A 24,643-nucleotide genomic window follows, 5' to 3' on the forward strand; every position below is an offset into this window, starting at 1 on the left:
TTACTCAGTGTGTTATAAAACCCACCAAAAAAGAAATGACACAACTTGTAGTGGATACAGAATATTCTAGAACCATATAATTATAATCAAAACATGCAGAAATATTGCTTGATAGCTCTATTCCAGTTCCTACCATATGGAGTCTAGATGTAATGTGATGATGAAGCAGAGTTTTGTTATTTCACATCATCCAGAGAAACAGGGCTGTTTGCATTTTAGCGTGTGAGTAATAGCCAGTGTGTGACTCTGTCATACCAAAGAGGAACAGCTGTGGGAAGCTGGCACAGAGCAGAGTGACTGTCATCACTGTCTGGTCAGTCTGCAGACACTAGACAGCAACTGGCACTTCAATTAGCAGAGGACTCACAGCAGACGTTTGACTTTACAGCTGGAGAATCACAGGTGTAACTAATAGCATTAACGATGGCTCGGTTCTATTATTTGTCCCACTGAGGTCCTCCAATTAGCCAGCATACACAATACTGACAGCCTGGAACTGGCTCACCTAAATGAAATACAGCTGTTAATAATGTTATTAACTACACCTGTGCTTTCCCTGCTGTGACGTGTCAAAATGTCCATGAGCCCATGTTTCTTTTAATTGTTGTTAGATGTCATATATTCAGTATTTCTGACAGGTTTTAAAGACAGCAGAGTATATTTTTTGCAACAAAATATACACTGCTATTTTAAAAAATGTCCATGACCAGCAATTAGAGCAAGTGATGTCAGTACAACACCGAAGAAACACAGAGAGACAGACTTAGCAGTTGTGTAGGATCACCAGCTTTTTAAAACCATGATAACTTTTGTATTATTGTTTATCAGTTGTACGGGAATATACTGTATATAACTGCTGCAGAACAAGGATTTATTAACAAAATATGGACAAATGAAGAAAACGAATCAGATGTAAAAATTAATAAATAAATACAGGATTTTTAAAATATGTTTATGTAGTAGTAAATTAGGGAAGAGCCTCCACAAACCAGATGCCCCATTAGCAAATATACATAACTCTAACCATACACACAACCTCCAGCTGTAAGTGTCTATAAACACATGCTTCAGTAATGCATGACTAATGCATCATTCATGACGATTTAATGTATGAATTAATGCAGTATATATAATGAGTTCCAGTTGCTGGGTTATTGAGCAGCATGCAGATGTTTGCAAAAGCTGCTTTGTATTTGTGAGAGTAAGTGCTGTCCAGCTTTCAGAGAAGCTGTTCAAATGCAAAATGCTCTTTTCTATGTTACTGGAGTCCAGTTTGTTTGGTGGTATATAAAAATTTAGGTGTGAAATAACTGTGAGATGACAATTATTAAGTGATTATCCATTAAGCATTAAATATCCCCTCCACATATGTATTAAGACATGAAAATACTCTGCTTAGAACAATAATGTGTGTCTGATATGGTTTTTCCAAAAAAAAAAAAAAAAAGTAAAATCCTCAAAACAGCATCCACTCCTGCTTCATTAAAAATTAGAATCTGAATATGCAAATATATCTCATTTTAGAAGTTTTGCTGCTGGACATAAGATGTCTTCTACTTCACTGTAAAGTCAGTTCTCAGTGTTTGTGCACTAGAGGCTTCAAGTTTCTACATCACACTCGTGTAAGTTGAAAATTGGACCAGGATTGGCTTCTAAACTAGTTGTGATGTCACAAATCATGCTTGTAGGCCCGCCCCTTAAAATCAGATTTTCAAACAAAGAGAAACTTTACTTCTTCAGCAGATTAATGTGAAAACAGCCTTTTAGTGTCAAACTGCACATACATCATTCTGCACAGTGAAGCTCAAGCATCCGACTGTAGGAACAAGAAGAAAATCATATTTTTGTGTGGAGGAGGACTTTTAACTAATCACATAAACTCACAGTGACGTGATCATTTCTTAAAGGAGAACAGTAATTCATGATACATCCTTATAATGATCCATGATACAGCATTAATTCATTGCAAAGTTAATAGTCCTGCAGCTGATTCCATTAGCTCCTACAGCTCTAAAGATGACTCATCAAAGCCCAGGAACCATACTGTACTTCCAACTACAAAAACAACATTGAATGAAAATGGATAAATGAATGAAATGAGTTTTCAGCTGTGTATTCAGTTTGTTCTGTTCCTGAGGCAGCTTGCTGTTAAAGGCTTTGCACACACAGGTGTTTACATTACTCTGGCTGATTAGACCTCAGGTAATATTGGTAACATTAAAGGACGGGTTCACAATTTTTCAATCCTTTCTTAAAACAACAGTCAGGTGTCTATATGAACAGTGAAAGAGGTTTTCCTTGCTGTAATCATTCCTCCTGTTCATACTGGCTATTAAAAGATCACTTTCAAATGTGCTTTCAATGTAAGTGATGGAAGATGGTTGTAAATGACCAAAGTGTCCTCAGAAGAGGTCTAACTAGGGGCAGTAGGCTGAATGACACCTGTGCGTGTGGATCATGTATACAACCTTTAAGTGAAGGGCCTGATCATACTTATCAACATACACAAAACTATTCAGACTGTTTATGAACTGACGTGCAGTTCTACATGTGGACGGGAGATGGCGCTCTAATGTCGAGTTAAAAAAGCAAACAAACAGGGCTCAGTGCAGCGGTTCATCACGTAATTAGAGTCAGTAGAAGTCAAACACTTGAAATGTTGTGGGTCACCCACCACCTATTCCAAGATACAAACACAGACCCTTCATAAACGTCACTTTTAATTAAAAAAAAAAAAAGAAAACTTAAATACTTCATAGCTTTCATGGAAGTCCTATTAGTCTGCATTGCTATAGATAGCCTATGTAATTAAGCTTCTAAACGCTAATAAAAGCTTTGACCGGCTGGTTTTGCTACGATATCTACATAATATGTTACCCAATTGAAATGTATCACAGATTAAACATTTTATTGAAGGAATCTGTTTACACACATACACCCATCCCTCTGCCCTGCCTTCGCTACTCTCTGATTGGACGGGCGTACTGTCAGTCAATGGACCAGGCCCGTTATGTGTGCTTCAGGTGCTTCTGAAAAGCTTCGGATTCTGAGTGGTAAGTACATCCAAGTGTTTTCTGAATGAAATAAAAAGCAACTAAGTAGGAAAGCAGATATGTACTAGCGGTGTTTGTTTTTGTCCACCAAATGGAAGTATAATGTCACACAACAATAGTGAACGCTAATAACACTGGGCTGTAGTTTTTAAAAGCACCTACCAATACAATAACTTACTGATTTGACTTTTGCGTCCTCTTCATTTTAATAATCACATTCGGCACTTAAGCTATAATACAGGATTTTCCTGTTTTTACTCCCCACGTAATTCTTGAATGTAGCCTATCTCATTTTTTGTCGTGTGTTTTTGTTCTCCTGTCTCATCCTGATATTTCCAACAGCCCCTGAAGGCATCAGCAGTTGATGTTGTGGCCCTGCAGAGCTAACGCCATCACACGCATCACACGCAGCGGCTCGGACGAGCAGCAGGGCGACAGCAGGGCCGCCACACCGCAGTCTTTATTACACTTCAATCATTTCACTAGAACGGCTATGGAATATAGTGCTGCGGATTATTAGACGCGTTTGAACAGGTAAGAGACACTGTGTGTCCATTTTACTCACCATTCAGCTCACTTCTATCTGTAAAAGCGAATGAATTACACTGATTTTTTTTCCAGTTATTATTATTATTATTGACGTTTCTTGTACGTAAACGTGCCTGTTAGCTAGCTTCATCTCTCTGTCCTCCGCTGTATGGAGAGGCTGTGTGGGTGAGGCGTCGGCTGCTTTTAAAGCTGTGTGCATTGAGTGAAATATAGGCTACACACTAGTGTACATGTAGCCTGTGGAAGTGGAAGGAAGAAACAGTAAGGTAATTAGACATGGAGGTTATCCACGGTCATTGGTAAAATAAAGGAGGCATACGTTGTGTTTATGAACACTCAGGAGCCTTCAAAGCATCTTGACGCATTGGTTTTTGAGCCTCTGCTCGGTTGTTTACCATGCCTCCCCCCCCTCCTCCTCCTCCTTTTCCTTCTCCCCCATCATCATCATCATCATCAGCAGCAGCAGCAGCATCTCCTATTGATGCTTAGTGGAGTCATATGAAGGACACAACCTCACATGCTTCACAGTGGCTCTCTTATCTGGGATGCTTTCAGGCTCCTCTGCATGCAGCAGGGAAACCGTAGTGTTCAGTTAACTTTGAGGACCAGCTTGCATTCCTCCACACAGGAAGCTGTGTGATGTAAGCGGAGTGTGCTGGCATCACTTGAATATTGCCTACCCAAGCAGATGCTTTCTAGAGGATAACACGGAGTTCAACTCTTGTATCCGTACTTTGTATTCCTTTCAACAAGTCCCATCTATTTGCAAGTTTTCACATAACAATCCTGCATTTAAATCAGGCCTACGTTCACTGTGCAGAGACTAAAACTGTTGCGCACTCCTTTCCTTCGCTCATTGGGGTTATTTGCTCTCGTCACCGCCGTCTCCTTTCAAAACAATGACGGGCATCCCTCCATCCGTTCCTTCAGTGCATAAAACCCAGCCAGCTTTGAACTGCAGCCATTTGTCCCGCGTGTTGTGTTTGCAAAAATTAGTGTAATTGATTATATCAGCACCCCCCCCGCCCCACCCCCCTTCAAGAAGTGTTTCTTAATGAAGCAGCCTCTTTTTACTACAAGACTCACCACTTGTAATGACTTTGTTTTAGGTGGCACTCAAAGGAGAACAGCAGAAACCAGAAGCGATACAGTGTGATGTAGAGCTGCTTTCTGTTGGTGTAGAAGTGCTATTATCCCTATTTTCAGAGATCCGACTTCCTCAGAGGTTTTCAGCGGCGCCAGCAGCTGGCGGACAGCTCGCTGACTCCACTAAGAAGTGTGAGATTTCTGCACTGAGAAGACAAAGCTGCTTGTTTTACAACCATGTGATGTTACGGCCTGCTGAGCTCAGGTGCTGCTCCATTGGATTCAGGTATATGGAAGCGAAGCATATGGCTGTGTGGACGGATCTGTCCGCAGGGTGCCGGGGATAATCTCTGTCGAGAGGTAGTAGTCTTGGAAACCAAGCACAGGGACCAGCGCGCTCATTTTTCATATGTACGCACACAGTGAGAGCTGTTCTCTACGTCTGAGGATCTGAATTTTATAAATCCCAATTGTTCAGTGTGTGTTGGAAGTCGGCATTAATTTGAAATATACAGCTGTTAAATAAAAAGCCTTGTCTCCATGTGCGGGTGAAATCTGGCATTTCTGCAGTGAAGTCGTGTATTGCAGATGTCCCTGAATGACTCGTGGCTTTTTTTTTTTGCAGATAAAAACTGCTCTTGTCAGGATGAGTTATGAGTTAAGCGCCACTCTTTTTTTTTTTTTTTTTTTTTTTATTTATTCTCAGTGCCACACAATAGGGTGAGGCATGCACGGTATCACTGATGACTCTCAGGCGGTGAGGTCCGTTTTAGACAGACGGCTTTAAAAAGCTTCACGTCCTCTCACACCGGTTGGTGAAACATCAAACATCACAGTTCAGCCTGTCACTGCCTGACTTGACAGCAGAGACCAGGTTCATCTAACAGTAAGGTAAGATAGTTCAGACAGTAAGACACTGGAAAACCAACAGCCTGAAGTTTACTGATGAAACTAATCAAGTTCTATTTTAATACGCAGCATGTAAACACAAGACGGAAACAATGAAAATCTAGAAGCTCTTTTGACACGGGCCTCGGCCTCAGGATGAGGAAATAAAGCAGGAAGCACCTTCAGGCTCTTATCATGTCAGTAAATTAGAGCTTTAATGGTACATCAGCACAAACCACACAGGATGCAGAGTTTTCTGTCAGTATAAAACAGTTTAGGATGTTGATACTGTGCACAGTTAGAATGGAAGCGTGACACGTGTGGAGCTTTTGGGTCTCGGTGCAGTTTGGTCTCACAGTTTTCTACGTTCCTCAAGCTTTAATGAGATACTGAGCTCATATTTTACTGTCTTTAATTGGATGGATCACTATGGAGGGTATATTTTCTGTTGTCAAGGCTTTTATCACTGGGACAGATGGACTTTATATGGATTTTTTTCAGATTTTGAATCATATTTTATTATATTTAACGCCTCGCACTTGAATTTTCCAGTAAAGATCAATTGCCATGTGCTTTAAATTCACCACTGTTCATTCATCTCATAGCCTGCTAGTTGCCGGATCAACAGGTCAGGTGTCTGCCATATTTCACCCTTTAACTCTATTATGATAACCCAAGTTTTCTGCAATAAATACTTTGTAACTCTTCAGTAACTCTGAGTTTTCAACTTTATGGTGGAGTTAAAATGACAAGACTGTTGGAGATCAGTCAGTCGCACCATGACATTGATATGGACATGACTGTATTGATCTGGTTATCTGGATATCTTATCATAGTAACACATTTTGGCAGATTGTGGAGCTTTGGTTCAGGTGTTTTCTCCTTGACTGACCAGTTCTAAACTCTCCTCGGCTTCGACCCACTTTCTACACCACGTCTTGACTCAACCTGGACAACACCTGGTCTTGGAGTTTGCTCAGTTCTTGTTGACCCTCCTTCATCTTTTATGTAGCTGCTGTGCTGTACGCTGTCGATGATGTACTGTATCACTGTGCTGTGGTCCCACGGTGCTCAGCAGCAGCCACTGTGAAATGCAGGTGTGATACAGTATGTGGTTTGGTGTCATCGGGTCACTGTAAGTCACACTGCAGCCATTTTGAACAGTTTTAGACGTGCAGAACGTCGGCAGGAGCTCTAAATCCTTATCAGTGCATCTTTATGTAACCTCTAATCCCTGTTATTTAAGAGATGTTCCCTCAATTCTGGAAACATTTTCTACTGTGATAAAAAGTTGATAAACTAGTAGATGAATCAATAATGAAGATGATAGTGGCAGTCATATAATCAGCTGATTGTTAAAGCATTAATCAGGACTGTGTTGATGCACAGTAGATGTTTCAGAATGAAATGAATTGACCATGTATGTTGACTCCAGTCAGTAGCTTGTTTCCACTGTGAGCTGATGTACAGCAAGACACAAACATTAACAACAAACAGTTTACTGTTTCTTTTTGTTTTCTTTGTTTGGGTTGTTTGTTGTTTGTTGTTTCCTCAATTGTCACGGAGCTGGAACTTTCAGTCATATTATAATAGGTGGATGGACTAGAGTTCATCGCTTAATCACTTAATAACAAATGAGTTATCTCCATGACAACTGCTGCTGACGCAATGCGGTTGAAAGCTCAGGTAAAAGCTGATAAGTGGATCCTTCAGAGGAGTTAAGAGGCTTTTATTGTCAAACGACTACTTTGACAGTCAAAAATGAACTTTTTTGTTATTATATAGAGGCAAGAGGTATGAACATAGATATAAACATAATCAACAACATACAGTACAAGTTATGTTATTACTGAAAACTATACAGAGTGCAGTTCAAGGAATTCTGGGATAAAAATGATATGTAATAAGTTGCTGTTGCTCTTCATGGACATTTATATACAGTTGATGGTAAAAGGATGTTCTGTATATGCTGTTGCCATCAGAACACTGGAAAGGTTAAATGTGCCCCCCCCACAATGTCCCATTAGTAAAAGTTAAGGGAAGAGTCTGGTCCAGGCCTGGATGTCATCACACGAGGAGCCTGCAGTGGGCTCATGCAACATTCAGGACCGAGAGTCGGCGTCTCCTCCGCGCTCAGCGTCACACCAGAGCGTCAGAGGTCAGAAAGACACCACAACAACGCAGTCCTTTGTGTCAGGCTTCCAGCGGAGTGGGATAAAATGTGTCTCTTTTTCTCTCTCCCCCCCCCCCCCCCCCCCCCCCCCCATTTTTTTTCTTCTTCTTCTTCTTCTTCTTCTTCTGCAGTCAGTCGGTGGCTGAGTCGTGACGTACTCGCGGGCTCAAATGAAGTTATTGTTACAGAAAAGTAAATGTTGAACCACAGATGAATGCAGGCTATGACATAGCCGGCGGGGACGTCCGCTGACATGTGAGAGCAGAGCGAACAGATCATATGATGGCCTGCGATCCCCTCCAGCTGCTGCTTTTTTTCTTTTCACTCTGCTAATTAAAAAAAGCCAGAGCTTTCACTGTTGCCTTTCTTTTAAAACTATTCACACAATCCATCAGCTTCATTAATGTGGACGATTTAAAAAAAAAAACACAACATGCACACACATTGGAATGTTTACGAGGCAGGCACGTGCCGCTGGGTCATTGTTCCAGCGATATCGGGGGGGGGGGGGGGAGGAAATGATGCGTGAAAGCGATACACTTGCATGAAAGCTTGTCAGAACGGGGGCCCCCGTGGAGATGTCCGTCTGAAGGGGGGGGGGGGGTGTTTCTTCAAAGGATTTCAATTAGCAGGAGTTGTTTGTCTTGCTTCAAGGAGCCGGAGGTACACAGATCCTATCACGCAGATCGCATCACGCACAACCTCCCCCTCCTCCTCTCTTCTCCCCCCCTTATCAGCCTCCGCCACTTCCACCTGCCACAGCTCGTCTTTTTGTGCTCATGTGCGCTTTCTCTCGAATCTGCAAAGTCAGTCTCTGGCCGTGGAGCGAGCGCGGCTTCATTTCCTCCTGAAAAGAATCAGAGTCGCTCATTTACATCTGGAGTGCAGGCCGGGCGTAAGAGCACCAGCGAGCATGGCTTTCTCTCATATCCTGCTGCTCTACATTTTCCATTTTAATCTCCCTCCTTTTTTTTTTTTGTTTTTTTTAAATCTCTCCGATTCCATTTGGCTCTCGAGTCCGTTTAGCCTTTATTCAGGAGTTCAATAGTGCACTGGAGTGAGTCGTCTATATATATATATATATATATATATATATATATATATATAAAACCGTACCGCCGAATAAATCGAGCAGAAATCTTTTAATTCTGCCAACCACCACCCAGCCTGAAAGTTTATACTGCCAGTGAAGCGGTGGAATGGCAATAGTAGGTTCCTATAACAGGTTAGTGCAGCCATATGCGGGTGTGTGAGCAGCTAGCCAGAGATCCATGGCATCATGTGGTGGTTGGACAAACAGCTGGGAGCAGCAGAGAGAGCAGAGTCATACTCTAACTCACTGTGTTTTTCTATTTGTCCTGTTGGAATTAAGACTTGCTTGAATCATGCAGCGGCTTGTTTTAGAAGATTTTTATACAACTGCTAACAAAGTATGCTGTAGTGTTAAGAAATGTGTGTGAGTCTTGCAGCTGCTCAGTTGCAAAAATGGCAAAAACTTCCAGTCACTCAGATATGAATATTTGCAGGTTTGCTGGTGTTGGTTTGACTAAACTAGTGATTTGAAGATTCACTCTGGGCTCAGTGGAACTCTGACAGACATATTCACAGTTTACTGGCAATTTATAGAGCATGGATTAATAAAAAATAATAACGGGCAGATTAATCAATACTGACATGTCAGGGTTGAAGTCTCCGCCGGTTTATTTTCATACTGTACACAAATGACCTCATGAAAAACACATTGGAAAAACGGTTTGTACGGTTGGCAGCCATGTAAAGTACAAACGGTTTGTAGTGAATGCAAAACACAGATGTGGCAGATGTTGGGTGGTTCGCTGTACTGTATCTCATGCTGACATATTTCATCTGCACTGAGCTGAGTTTGATAGCAGAAAGTCTGAAACATCATAAACATAAAGCTTTAAATAGTGGTTATCATTTCATCTGTTTCTTATATATATTATATGTTACAAATGTTTTCAGACTTGTTGTTTGTTCAGTGTGATAGTAATGTCACTGTGACACTGTGGTATATGAAATACTAGTTCTAGTGGCTTGAGGGTTGTTTCTGACCTCTGGTTGCTTTAAGCCTGTTGTTTTAGAAACTGTGTGGATGATGAAACACCTAGATGAGCTACATTTGAAGGATGTCCTTGTTTGAGGTTATTGACTGACCATCAGGTCTCTGTGGGATCATGGTATATGTGGAAGTGTCCATGTAGGGATCTGTAGAGCTATAAAACTGTCTGGTTTGTGTTCATCATCTTTAGAGAAAAGGCTGAACAACACGCTTTCACTCCAAAAATACAAGACGATTGTATGTTTATTTTGTCTTTTTGTATTTGCACACTTGTTACTGATCGTATGATGGACTGTTGAGTGTCAACAACTGATTCAACAAGTAACAACATTTGTTGTCTTTAAGTCAGCGTGTGGTTCTTGAGCAGCTCTGCAAAAATCTGCACTCATGCACTCATTTGACATCAAAGTTTTCCGCTTACAGTAAACCCTCAACAGAACAGCAGCTACACGGCCACAACTTGTAGATTTTCACATAGATTTACTGACAGTGAAAACTTCAATGGACTGATTTTTTTTTCTTTTTGAATGAGCAGACACAAAGAGAGCAGGCTAGATAGAAAAGAGATGCTTAAAATAAAAGTCAGAATAAATCACAGATGAATTATATTTGATATGTATGTGTGTATATATATGATATTTGACATCAGGTTGGTGTGTATCTTTTAAAAGCACTGTGAACATGTGAGCGTCTGAAGGCTCTCTGTCCGCCTGACACGTTGAGGAATCATGCGGGTGTAGTTCACTCCGCTCCAACAGACAGACAGACAGACGAGGCGGACAATACATCTCACTACTTTTTATTATTAATGATATGTTTACCAGGGTGGCAGGAAGACTTGAGTGCTTGTATTGGGAGGGGAAAACAACAGTGCTTTCTGTACATATGTTAATGACCTGGAGATTTTTTGTCATACATAATTAACTCGCTGTGAATTTCCCAGCTGTGTCGTATGTCACGCGTGAGTGACAAAGGCTATATTCTGTCTCCACAAAGCCTCACTGTGCCGCACGTGGACGACGCTGTTAGAGAATCTGCATTGCTAAGAAGCTTTTATGTTTTCTATGAATATCAATGTGGACATTACAGTACGCCGGTTCCGGTCGTGCTTCAAGAGTAGAGACGAGCGAGTGTGTCAGACTTCCTCGCCAGGAGCTTGTGTGTGTTACGGCCAGGTTCCCCACCGCAGTACACTACTGTCTCCTGAACTCTGCTCTGCCTGTCTGCCCTCTGCCTTACGCACCGCTCTCTCTCTCTCTCTCTCTCCGTTCGGGCTATGCAGCGTCATTTCTCTGCATTGCTGATGCAGCTGTGAGATGCTGACAAAGAGAGATGATCGCTCATCCCGACCGCGGCGTCACGTCGGCGCACGAGACCCGGACCTTCACAGGACCCCGTTTTAAAAAGGCTGTGACATCACCAAGAGATAAAACCGTCACAAGGTTTTATCTTCAGGATGCTCTGTCGCATGGTAAATAGTGTCTAAAGCCAGAGGTGTTATTGTGATCAGGGTTTGATGGAATTTATGTCATTTCACAGATTTCGCTGTTAAACGTTTAATGTAGTAGAAACAAGTGGATCTAAATATGTTTTTAAGAGACAGGTTTTCATTTTAAAGTGACAAAACTGTTGAAAACCTTTTGTGATGTTGTCCTAAGTGGTCTCCACCGTGGTTGAAAGGTGAATAATGAATCTAAAGCAGAGTTGCCTGAAGCTGCAGTAACACTGAAGACTCCAAAAAAACTCTCCAACTGTAGATTCTGTTCACAAACTTCTCTTTCAAAACACAGTCAGTTTTTATTCTCCAACATCACTCGCACGCAATTCGTCAGTTTCACTTCCTCACGTGGAAGATTTTAAAATCCTTGTTTTCATACAGGAAGTGTAGGTGAAATGACAGCAGGAAACCCAAAACAATGAACATCACTGAAATCTACAGTTGATGTTATGAATATTATGTATGGCTGTCATATCTGAGTTGTTAGAATTAGGGCCTATCCATTTCAAGTCATGATTATGAGTCAGAAAGTCATTTTTCTGAAAGGTCTCATATATCCAACTTGATGCTGAATGAGCCTCATATTGTCAATCTACAGTATTTCCAACCATCACATGACTCAACTCAATCACACAACTGTCTTCAGTTGTCCACTGATGTGAATGCAAAGTGGTAAACATTGGATTCTTTCCTATCTCTACTGTTCATCCCATGTGACATGAACGTGGCATTTACATCCTCTCAAAGAAACAGTGACATCAGCAATGTTGAGCTAAGAGCAGACTGCAGTTCTAAAAGCCTGGGTAGCTAGCTGCTGTGCTAGCTAACAGGTTAGCTCAGTTCAGGGCTGGATTCAAACAACCGTTGCAGTTGTTCCTAAGAGTTGTAACAGTAACATTATACCTGCCAATCACAGCTGACTGATATGACCTCATCAACCGTGATGATATACATTTGTCCACTGCCAGAGATTTTGCCAAAGCATTACACTTCAGGATCTATCCCTTCAAAAGATTCCAATTTTTTTTCAAGTCAATCTTCATGCAACACTCACCTGCCATATGTAGCTGGATAGAGTTACAGTATCGGTCACTGTAATCCTTCCTCCTCTCCACACTGGTTGTGAAGTGATACACTCTTAAGATAACAGATAACGGACAAAATCCATGCATTCCAAAGTTCAACTGAAGCTAATATGTGCCTTCAGCAGTCTGAGTTAGTAATCAATTAGGTATATTCAATCTGATAGTCACATCTGGCTTTATTGCCAGTGTTGTATCCCAACAACATACCTACATACATCTACTAGGATGTATCCGTCAGCTGTGGCTCAGCAAGAAAACACCGTCCATGGAAGCACAAAGAGCACATTTTGTACTAAAAAGACTTTACATTTTGAAGATACCCACTTAATTTGACTCATATTAGTCTAAACTAAACTATAGACATCTGTAATCTGACATCTGATATCTATAATGAATTCAAAGTACATCTATGATGTAAATATTGTAGATAGATAGATATCTCTGGATATATCAGGCCATTGTAGGCATTGTTGCAAAGCAATGAGCAGGACTTCTTTATGGCAATACTGATTTTTTATTTTTATTTTTTTTTAGTTAAAAATGATCTTTTGCACAAATTTAATTAAGTATCTTGCTTTGTCATGAATTATCTTGATTGATTTTCCAATAACTGTACTATATGATGATACATATTGATACCACAATATCATTTACATGTGATACAAGTGACTCCTACTGCCATTCATTCATTCATTCCTCACTCACTGCTCACAGTTAAACCTTCACAAGATCACAACATCACACACAGATCCATCTTGTCAGGCTTCAGGTTCTGAACTTTTGATCCGAACTAACTGTGGTTTGGACCAATCAGTGTCCTAGGTGGATTCTCACGTGATCTCGTGAATCCAGCTGCCTCACAAGGTAAGACGATGATAGACAGATGGTTCATCCAATCACCCGCACTTTCAAAAAGTATTTATTTGAAAGTGCCTGCCCTTTTTCCAAACAACGTCCAAGGACGAATCCTCCGATGGTTCTGTGTAACAAACCATCTGGCACGTCAGGTTAATTCACGGTGGCCTCTGTGGGAATAATATCAGTTGTTAATTCTGTCTTCCTATGAACACACAAAAAGCTATTCAGCTTCTGAAGTGTTCACTCTTGATGTGAAAACACCCTCATTTTTTGCTCTCTTAATAATGCTTTAATCACCTGGTAAATCCCTCGCTCATGTAGCGTAGCTGCAGATAGAGTCCAGGAGGCATAATGTGCTGTGAGGATAATTGTCCGTTTTAATCCCCTCCTCAGCACTGTGTGTGTCAGTCAGCCTCTCAGTGAGGGCTGGCAGCCCACCGGCAGGCCTGACCTGTCAATCAAATCTCATCCGTCAGGGCTCACGGGAACAGGGATGAAACATTGTGGATTTAATTAGCGTTCTAGCGTGTCATATCTTTACCATGAACTCCACGACAATGTTGGTGAAAAACCACAGGCAGCTGAATATATTATCGCTACTGAACTACCACACAGTCTGCAAGGTTGCTCTAAATCCATGTAAAGGCTGTAGCCTGCAGCTGTAAGCTTTGCAAATGCAGCTATTATTGAAATGGCAAAGTGCCCTACTTACCCTTTAGAGACTAGCCCTGAAATGAACCAGAAGTGGGTGGCTGACGGCGAGTTTTATGTTAAACTCTACAAGGCATGGCACGTCTGAGCGGCGCGGAGGGGGAAAGCGCGGTCGCCCACCACCACCACAGAGACTCGGATTGTTTCCCAGCAGAGGTGCCTCTGACGGGGCCCGGGCCCCGCGATGAATACGACTGACTGTGTTGACGGGTGGGAAGCCAGTGAGGGAGCATGTCCCTGTCACTGAGATGGTGACCTGTTCAGTGAGGGAGAGGTAATATAGACTGTGAGTGGACATTTGATCATGTTCTGTCATTCAGTTAAACATCGCCCGTCTACGTTATCTTCTTCTAGTTTGTTTCTACCAGGAAGTAACTTAAAGGAAGCAAAGAGAGGAGGGAAGTGGATAAATGAAATGGATCAAATCTGAGAAAAGAAAAAAAACTGAGAAAAATGCCAGATCCTAGAGCTCAAGATGATGTCTCCAAATATCTTGTTCTGTCTGAAAACAGTCCAAAACTCAAAGACACATACTTACAATGATGTAAATCAGAGAAAAGCAGCTATTGTCACGCTGAAGATGCTGTAACCGGAGAAGCTTTAGCATTTTTGCTTAATATTCTGTACAGTTTGTAGCCGGCTCTTTTATAGAGGGCGGCAGCTGTAGTCAGCTCGGACACAACATTTACATACAATGGATTCCAATGGCAACCCAGAGTCATGATAACAATGCATCAGAACAACAATAGAAAATCTTCAAACAGCTCCTGCAGCATATCTCACCTCTGTCATTGTTCCAGAAGTCCATTATGTTCCAGACACTCATAGCTTTTCCACATATAGCTCAATATGCTGCTAATATATCATGTTGTATCATCTCTTTATAGCTTTAAAGTTCCACTGAAGCTAGCAGCATCTTATGTTTTATGTGTTCATGCATGGCTGGTAATGATTAATAATAGAATTTTCTTCAATAAAAATGTAAAATTTCTTCTTTAATTTAGTACAACAGTGCTTCGTAAACTTTCTTTGAGGACATCAAATTAGAATTCAACATGGATAAATGTCACAATAATAAACAATATAAACATATAAGCAGGTACCAGTTGTGAGAGAGAGCTACTATCAGAACATTCAAAAAACTGGAATGATTATATACTGTTTATGTTGTGATCTACTTCAGGTTGTAACCTATAATCAAAAAACATCAGTGTCCTACATCAGGGGTTTTCAATGTCTGACACTGTAGGCTACAAGTTGACCCCTGCTGTTTTAGCCTATATTTGTTTACAATTTGGCAAATTGGCAAATGCCAAATGAGCTTTTATCAGTTCCTGTTTGACATGTATCCATGGATGTACAGACAACTATCACTGGATCACTCTCATACTGAAGAAAACTAAAAAACCTGATGATTCTCAGGCAAGTTCAGTCTGGAGCTATGATGAGCATTTCTAAACAGATGAATGGATGTAGAGCTGCAGCTAACAATTACTTTCATTATCAAGTAACCTGTCGATTATTTAATTGATTAATATAAAAAAAAAACACACTGTTTCCCAGAGTCCAAGGTGACGTCTTCAAGTGTATTCTTTTGTCCACAACAGTCCACAATGATATTCAGTTCACTATCACAGAATACTGAAGAATCCAGAAAATATTCATATTTTTCTTCAAAAATTACTCAAAACAATTAATTGATTATCAAAATAGTTGCAGATTCATTTAATAGTAGGCCACTAATCAATGAATGAACTAATTGTTGCAGCTCTATATGGATATGTATTCATGACGCACATCAGAGATGTTATCCTCAGGAAGTGTATGTTAAACTGAATCTGAACATGTATATTATATCTGTGTGTTCAGATTTAACAGCTAGGACTCAAAGACGGATGATGAGTTTTGATGCAAATTGCGACTCAGGCCTCCCATCTCTTATTCCACACCCCCCCACACACCTTCACTTGCACCCTCGCGTGGAGGCGTACCTTACAGTTTGAAAACCTGTGTCCTATTGTATGGAGATAGCTGGTGTGTTTGGGTCAGAAAGGAAACAAAGAGATAAGAAAGCATTGAAAGCATAACAGCACATATTGTATGTGTGCTAGAGTAGACACATGGTATGACAGAAGGGGGCTGGCACTGACAGGACCTCTAATAGATGGATGGAATAGAAAATCAGCACAAAGCCTGATTTTTTTTTCCTAGTTTGAACCCTGGCTGTACAGTAAAGCACATGCTGTGCCAGCCTTCCTGCCCACTGTCCCCCCCAACGGCAGCTCAGCTCTCTCCTCTCTGTATGGATCCCGCTGTGTGTCCGGGCCAGTCCAGCTAGCCCACTCATCTGTCCCAGTAGCCAAGCGGCAGCAGCAGAATGACTGAACCCGTTGTGCCTCAGCGGGTCATGTGACGGCTCTGTGTGGCTGAATGACTTTCCCCCGCAGCCCCACACTGCCATTATGTTTTATTGGAGGGGGGCTGCTGATGAAAAGAGAGAGTCAGCTCTCCCTCCGGGGGCCAGCTCCACACACTCACAGCAAAGCCTGCTGGGAGCCCGTCGCCATGACTGCGTCGGCCGACGGGGAGAGAGCGACGGAGGAGAGGAGGAGGAAAGGAGAGGGGAGGGAAGGAAGGAGAGCGGACACAGACATGCGGGGCAGCCAAATGGCAATTTTCTGCTGGTAAAGAAGACTTAAATCACATGTTTGACTCACACACTGAGGGCAGCGCCAGTATTTTGGGACATCCCTGACAATTCTTTTGCACACATCCCCAAAATAGAGCCACTGTAACCTGCAACTGAGAAAGCTTATTTTGTTTCTGCCTGAACATCTGAATACTACTGTTCATTTTTTTTTTTTTGGAGGGGTGGGGTGGGGGGGGTTTAGCCGTGCTCACATCCTGCTATAGCAGCAGTCACTTAGTAAAGGGACTTTCTCACCTCTCTCTTTTTCATCCTCCTGTCCTCATTGTCTCTGCTTTTTCTTTCTTTCTCGGGCTTTTATTCTCAGTCATTTCCTCTCTGTCTCCTCCTACTTCACCAGTATTAAAGCCTCAGCGGTTTCCTTCGCTTCTGGTAGCTCGTACGGTCTACCACCTCGCTATCTACAGCAACATCTTTGCCATTCAGCTGTCAGGCTGCGGGACTTTAAATTAGAAAGTTGGGTTTTTAAAAATAGTAGGTGGTGTTTGTGTGCATTGTGATATTGACAATATCTTGCAGCGACGGTCCAGAGATGGTTTTTATCGTTCACTCCGCACGGCCCAATAAAACGCTGAATACGACTTAATGTATATATTTTTCCGGTTGTTTTTTATGTGTATGTATCGATCCTGTGCTGATACAGTCAACTCACTTTGATCAAATGAACTATTAAGCCTATTGAAGCCTAATTCAACCATTAACAGGAAATGATCATGTAATAGACCCCATGTAGACAAACCAGCAGCAGCAGCAGCAGCAGCAGCAGTTTCCACGTGGGCGTCTGCTGCTGCTGCTGCTGCTGCTGCTGCTGCGGAGCAAACAGTTGCATCACACAGCCGAAGCCCACATGCACTGTGCAGCGTCATCACCGCCGCGCTCCAGCAATCAGCGAGAGACCACAGAGACAGATTAAATTAGATTAGCAGGACTGAGCTTTAAAGTCAAATCAGCAGCTAATGGGCTCTAACATATTTGGCAGCGGTGACAGCGCGTCTTTTGTAAATAAAGGGCAGTCAGGAGGCGTGCCACGCAGTTAACCCCGGCCCTCCTGCCACACAATGAGTCCACTGTGTAATTCCGCTGTCAGTCAAAGAGCTGGCAGGACTGTAAAGTTTATCCACGCCCGGTGGAGATTTATCTTTGTAAATAAAAGTTGCCATGTAGCACGTCAAAAAAAAAAAAAATGTCCTTTATGGTTTAATTCTGCACTTTTGTTCCCTCACAGCTCCGGGATTTACAAAGCGCTTATTTTACTGTAGCGGTGACTGAAGGCTGTTTGGAGCTGTTGAAGCAGAATGGTGTCACTTGTTGTAGAACTATTCAGCGAGGTTTGTTTTGCCAAAATTCAATATAGTGAAGTCTTTTCTTCATACTACCTCAGAGGTGGAAACACGTTTACTCAAGTGTTGTGCTAGAGTACAACTTTGAAGTACTATGGTATTTCTGCTATTTTATACTATATACTTGTATTCCACTACATTTTAGAGAGAAATATTGTACTTTTTACTCCACTAAGACACTTTTCTCCTTTTTAAACTTCTCACATTGTTTCATCCAAATAAGTATTTGATGCCTAAAGAGATCAAATCATCCAATATTTCACAACAGAAATCAAAGATGAATACAGATTTGTTCTTCTTTCCTACCACATTAATCATCTCACGACCTTTTAGATTTGTCTTTTGGCCCTTTGTAGGGGCCTAGACCTCTAGGTTGAGAACCACAGGAATGAACTACCTTCTGTAACAATGTATTAAGAAGTCAAAACCGGCTCCACATCAAGCAGCTACAACAGTAAAACAGCGCATATGCATCGATTCATCAGTATGAACAATAATAACGTCATATGTTATCAGTCACAGAGACGTTTTTACTTGAAAGCTAATGTTTCACATCGTGGTATCGGTGCTTCTGTTTTAAGTAAAAGATGTGAATACTCCTCTGACCACACTGATGCTGCCTCCATTTAATAACATACTTGTGTGCACTGCCAGATGGCATTGAGAAGCCTGTTTCTGATGCTCTACATTTAATAGCATCTCATTCACATCTGTGGAAAGTGAGTGAATGGATTTCTAAAAAAAAATCCACCTGCCTGCCGTAGAGGGAGAGAAACACTACAGATCAGTGAAACGGGGCCGTCACACAGGCTTTTGATGAAAGCTGGCAGCTCCTGTGCACTTTGCAGCAACCTGTTGTTTACTAGTTGAAGTATAACGTGTCACTACGGTGGCGTGTCTGTGTCCATCAGGTGAGATTTTTTTTTTTTTTTTTTTGGGATGTATGTCATCCATGTAGGTTATCCCTGCTGGACACATCTATGCTTACTGACCTCTTCTTTCTCTATGTTTTCTTTCATGTTTTATCACCATGACGATAGGTTAAAAAAGCTGTTCTAAGCTGACAGGCCCTCGGCGTCATCCCAAAGCATTCTGGGGGGGGGGGGATTTTGCAAGACCCATTTTTCGCAAAGAAGCGTGAATGACGGCGGCTGGCACATGCAGTTGATATTCATGTTTTATTGAATGGGACGATGAATAATTGAGCATCTCTGTGTCCCCTGCAGGGCCTCTGTTTTGGCGGCGCACAAAGCAATGTGGAGGAAATAAAGATCCTAATACGCTGAAAAACCAGAGGTATGACCGCTCACACTCCAACCCACCCGTATACACTCTCACACAACATGTTAACCTCACACAAACACACTTGTTGATGATTTCAGACGTGTTTACTCACATGTGAACACCGGATGAGAATAAACACATGTAGGTGCTGACAGACGGACGGATGGATGGTGAAACATGTTCATTCTGGGGGATTTTACTTGTCTCTGAGTGAGTGCATGTGGGTCATAAGTACACACACACATACATTAAACCACACACTGAGACCAACCAGCTGGCCACCACAAGCTGAGATTCTAGCACAAACACATAACTGTGGTGCGTCAGCGTGCACTGTGTGTGTGCAGCATGTGTGCAAACCCTCATAAAAGGAAACTATAGCAAATTGAACCTTGTGCACCTTTCTATCAGTGGAGCGGTACGTCGTTGTTCCAGGCTGACCCACAGGGCAGCAGATGCAAGCAGCTAAAAGCTAAAAGTGTTGTGTTTCCTTTTCTATCATCGTTCAGTATATGACCTGACCTAACTGTCTGTTTTCTGCTGCTGCCATCTTTAATCCGCAGTGCAGCGGTAAGGTCGGCCCGTAAATCGCTGCGGGGGTTAATGTGAGGTCAGTCACTTGTACAACCCCTCCTCAGCTCACACTCAGTCACCATGTCCTGTACCCCCCCCCCCCCCCCAATCTGTATGTTCTGTCCTCATCCCATGCAGCTGACAACATATTTCCGGGCTTAAATTGCAGCAGATGAAAGATGTTTCAGTTATTTCCTAATCCGATAGCGTTAGCGTGTCCCGGGTGCCTGCTAGGTCCGAGTGGAACACGGAGGCACTGATGTCAGATTAGTTATCGACAGCAGGAGTGTGATCTTCGCCTCCTCCGGTCAGTTTGCAGCGTCACCGCTGGACCGCTACTGTAGCTTTTCACAAGGTCCACAATGTACCTGCTTCTAAGGACATTTTGTACAAATGTTGTAAAATGAGCAGAGTGTTTGTGAAGCTGAAACAGACGTTCACTTTGTCACCATACGTGGATTATTTGTTGGGAGACCTGACAGTAGATAGGTAAGAGTTTAAGATAGAAATAATGCAGTAAAAGATACGATGGAGTGTCAGATAGGAGGATGAAGTACTTTTGATTCTTCATTCAATTCTGAAACTTTTCTGATTTAACCAAGTTCTGATCTGAAGTTTAGTCACATGATTGACATGTCACGTTGTCTCACCATGTCATGACTAGGCTTGTAATGGTACACAGAATCCATGGTTCAGTACATACCTCGGTATTTGGATCAAACAAACAAAAGAAATGCAGGAAACAACATTTTTGTCATTTATGACCATAATGATCACAGATGCTTCCATACAGGCCATGATGGCTCACTGAATGGTTAGATAAAATGATGTGAGTCATATGCTATGGCCTTCACTGTCACCACATCTCAACCCAGTAGAACACCAAAGGGAGATTTTTGGAGCAACATGTTGACCACCCCATTCATCATCAATGGCAAATGACAACTAAGTGAAACATGTGCGGATGTTCTTCCTTGACATTGGGAACACATATTGTGGTAAAAAACTTCGAACGCACTCCATGTCGAAACTTCCTTTCATTTGTCACCCATCTGTACTCGGGACAAAAAAAAAACTAAAATTGAAACAAAAAAACCTGCTTCTGCCAAAAGACTGGCAGCCAGGCCTCATCATATTTTTAGTTTCCCGGACGATCTCTGTGAAGTACAGTCAAGAACGTTCTGTTCTACACAGCATCCATTTGTTAGCTTCACTTGGATGTTGACGTCTGGCCCGGTCAGAGGTCTTTTCAGTCAGGAGCTTCCTGTCTTTGAGTGTGATGGGGAGCTTCCAAAAAATCAGAACCCAGGCAGCTAACAAAGGAGACACATTGTGAAAAACCCCTGCAGAGCAACTGACAAACAACTATAAATGGAGAGCAGGGTTGTTTTGGTAGAACTCCTCATCAATGGGTTGGTGGAAACAAGCTGAACAAGGATATTCTTCCAGGAAACCAGAGTCAGCTGAGTATCCAACATTCATAGCAAGCGTATTCATTATGCAGGCTCAGTCATCGCCGCGCTAATAGCTCCTTTTATATCTCCTAAGGTGCTTCTGCGTGTCTCGCCGCACGTCGACGGAGCGGGCAGAGCGAGAGAGAGAGAGAGAGAGAGCTCGTCTCAGAGCGGAATCACGGTTTTTGACTCAGCTTATTTCGGAAGAGCTGCTCAGTGCGCGAGGTGTCAGCGACATGGAAGACATGCCTCTGCAGATGCAACGGTAGCGCATCAACAGCACCTTTTTTGTTTGCGGGAACACGGAGCACATGTGTGTGCGTAAGTGTTTGTTTGCACTTCAGCACTCTCGCTGGGTGGGTGGTATTGTAGGCTGGTGAGAAAACAGAAAATGAGTCACCGATTCCAATGATGTTTTCATGCTTCCACTTCTCTCTCTCTCTCTCTCTCTGCCTCTCTTAGAGCCTCTGCATTGTGTGGAGAGAGGAGCTAAACAGCACAGTGGTAATTATCCTCACATTATCCTAGACATTGATATTCATCGCTAGGATCATTCGCAGCCGTGAGACAAGCGCATACTTGTGTTTGCCTTTTCGCCTCCTCCTCGCAGCTCCGTTCACCCTCCTCCTCCTCCTCCTCCTCCCTGCTCGTTACCTCCACAATAATGACTGTGCCAGTGTGGGCTGCTCAGTTATTCACTGAAATGTCAGCGTTGCCCTCGAACTGTGGCTTCATTGTGGTTCCCGGTTTGCCCGGTGGTATGGAGACACAGTCAGTGGGTAGAAGTGTTGCCGCTAATGAACCTAGTTAAGCTTCACTCCGTTACGTTGACACATCTGGTGGCGTTTTTTTTTTTTTTTTTTTTCATCCGCATACTCTCCTTCCTCCATCTAATTAAGTGATCTGTTCAGGATCTGGGCTGCAAAAAGCAAAGTGTACCCGCCACAGCTCACACAGGACGTACCGCGCTCTCAGCGTGACACATCAGCAGCCGTCACCAGCAGGTTCTGAGCACACAACGTGCCCCCCCCACCCCCCCCCCCACCCACCCACCTCGTCTCGCTCTGGCCATTTGATGGCCTTTAACTATCCTGCTCTCTAGAAGGAGCGCTCCGTCTCGATCAGCTCAGATCAGCTCACGTCAGAGCACCGTCCTCTCATCCTCACCATCGCTACTCCGTCGAGAAAAGGGGGAGACGTCAGCGAACGAGCCGCGGCGGCGGCGCTCGGCCCCCCGCTGAGAGACGTCAGCTCTGGAAAACATCAAAGCGCCGCGGTGGCTGTGCTGGATCCTGGGATCCTCAGTCAACACTGCGTAGTCCCCGCTCACAGCGCCCGCTCCGGGCTGCAGAAACCATATTTCTACATGATCATGTGCAGACACACATACTGTGTGCCGATGTGAATGTAAATATCATTATTATTAAAGAGGAAAGCTCCACCTTCAGCTGATTTATTGATAATGTAGAATTCCTCCTGGTACTGTGTGTCCTTCCTTTAACCTGCATCACTTCATGTTGGTTTTTGCTTGTTAACCATCTTTACATAGATTCTCCAGATCTGTGGAATTCTTCTCATTAAACCACTTTAGAGCCAAAACAATCAGCTCATTAGTCAGTTTCAACAGAAGAGGAATATTTGCTGGTGTCTTTGAGACAGTTAGTGAATCAATACAAGCAATTTGATTGAACTCTGGGAAACTGTGGTGCACATTTGACACTATTTTCTGACATTTTATAGATAGTATCATTATTGATAATCAACAGATGATTCAATAATGCAGCTCTAAACCAGTCAGTGAGCCCCTTGAACATATGAAAGCATCTGTTTATCTTTTATATAGATTTTTCATTTAATTTGTCAGCCATCCACATGTCAACAGTGATTTCCTTCAGTTAGTCATTTCCCAAAATGCAGTTGGAAAAAACCCCCCATCGTACAGCAGGACCTGTTGGTTGAACGCAGGGATAATAAGCACGCTCTTTGCTCAGAATGCAACATTTTTTGCGGTTGCGTTGTATTCTTGGTCTGTTTGAGTTACTGTCAAATGTGTATGTTTGTCTCCCATATGACTGTAGAACAATGTGCTGGAAATATCACATAGTAAAAACATACACCCAGAGAGCAAAATGAATCCAAAAATGCAGGTTTGCTTGCCAGGAGCTGCTTTTTTTTTTAGAGTGGATCTTTCCATAGTAGTTGAGTCCTGCTTGCAGAGGGAGAATTATGTGTTTTGTTTTGTTTTTTTGATATTCAGTGTTTGAGTTTTGGATGGAATATTTTTCCATCCGTTAATGTTTCCTCTAAACAAAGCACACATGCTGGAGTATCTAGAGGAGGCAGAGAGATGATTGACCACCACCTCAGCGCTGTTTGAATCTACACCGTCCTCTACAGAAAGGCCTTTTGATGTTTCACCCTCTCCTCCATCCCTCATCCCTCCATCTTCAGATAAAAGAAGCCGGGATGGGCGGCCGAAGGGCTTCGACCGCAGCATTTTAATGATCTCTCGCTTAACCCCCCTCATCTGCGTACCCTCAGCCTGTAATAGAGGTCGGCAGGGTGGGCGGAGGCCACGTGGCGGAACAGTGAAGTTTGTTTCTGAGAGGAGTGGGATGTTTATGCAGCGTTGTTGCCTGTTTATACTGAAAGTAACATGGTTTAAACGTCAAGAACAGCGGCTACAGCAGCGTGTTCTAGCGCTTATAGGATGTGTGCGTGTAGTGTATGTGGTCGTGTGTGTGTGTGTGTGTGTGCTCAGGAGAGAGCCTCCTCCTGTGCAGATGGTACAGAACCATAACCTCATCCTGTTTCACTGACTCGCCAACTTGCTAAAGAGCCCACCCTCAACACATCTGCTGCAGCATGCTAATGACTCGCTTTGGATCTGTGAAATAATTTATGTCTCAGATGTCTTCTTTATTTCCTGCAAAGTCTGTGTACTTACAAGGCTTGGAGGTGTGAGTGTGTTTTTATGTTGTCATATATTATGTTGCTCTCTAACATAGTAGAAATACATCTTTCCAGGCTAGGTGAGCTCTATATGCATGCAGATGAAGCGTCTAGGCCGCCATATGGCCACGAGAGAAGAGAAGGAACACAGGTTTTTATTGGTCAGTTTGAAAAAGCAGGGGTGGGGGAATTAGACAGCCAGAACAACAGCAGCTGTATCTCATTCATTGGCAAGCTTTAGTCTTACCGCCCAGCCCGTTAAGAGCCGTGACAGGTATATTGTCACCGTAGCTACGAGAGGCTGCGGGGTGCACCGGTCCTTCTAATGTCTTCACACTCGGACGGGTTTATC

General features: G+C 42.7%; 1 protein-coding gene across 4 annotated transcripts in view; it reads left to right on the top strand.

Moving 5' to 3' along the window:
* The first annotated feature begins 3,412 nt into the window (after positions 1–3,412).
* fynb (FYN proto-oncogene, Src family tyrosine kinase b) overlaps positions 3,413–24,643 on the top strand; it is a 77,327-nt gene continuing 56,096 nt past the window's right edge. The window contains exons 1-2 of one of the 4 annotated variants that reach the window (XM_044377242.1): positions 3,413–3,587; positions 19,255–19,324. The gene's annotated coding sequence lies outside the window, so the exon portion shown is untranslated. The remainder of the gene's footprint in view (positions 3,588–19,254; positions 19,325–24,643) is intronic. The other 3 variants (XM_044377238.1, XM_044377243.1, XM_044377240.1) reach the window with 3 other exon arrangements.

The sequence above is a fragment of the Thunnus albacares genome, chromosome 16 (genome assembly GCF_914725855.1).
Source record: "Thunnus albacares chromosome 16, fThuAlb1.1, whole genome shotgun sequence".
Lineage (NCBI taxonomy): Eukaryota > Metazoa > Chordata > Actinopteri > Scombriformes > Scombridae > Thunnus > Thunnus albacares.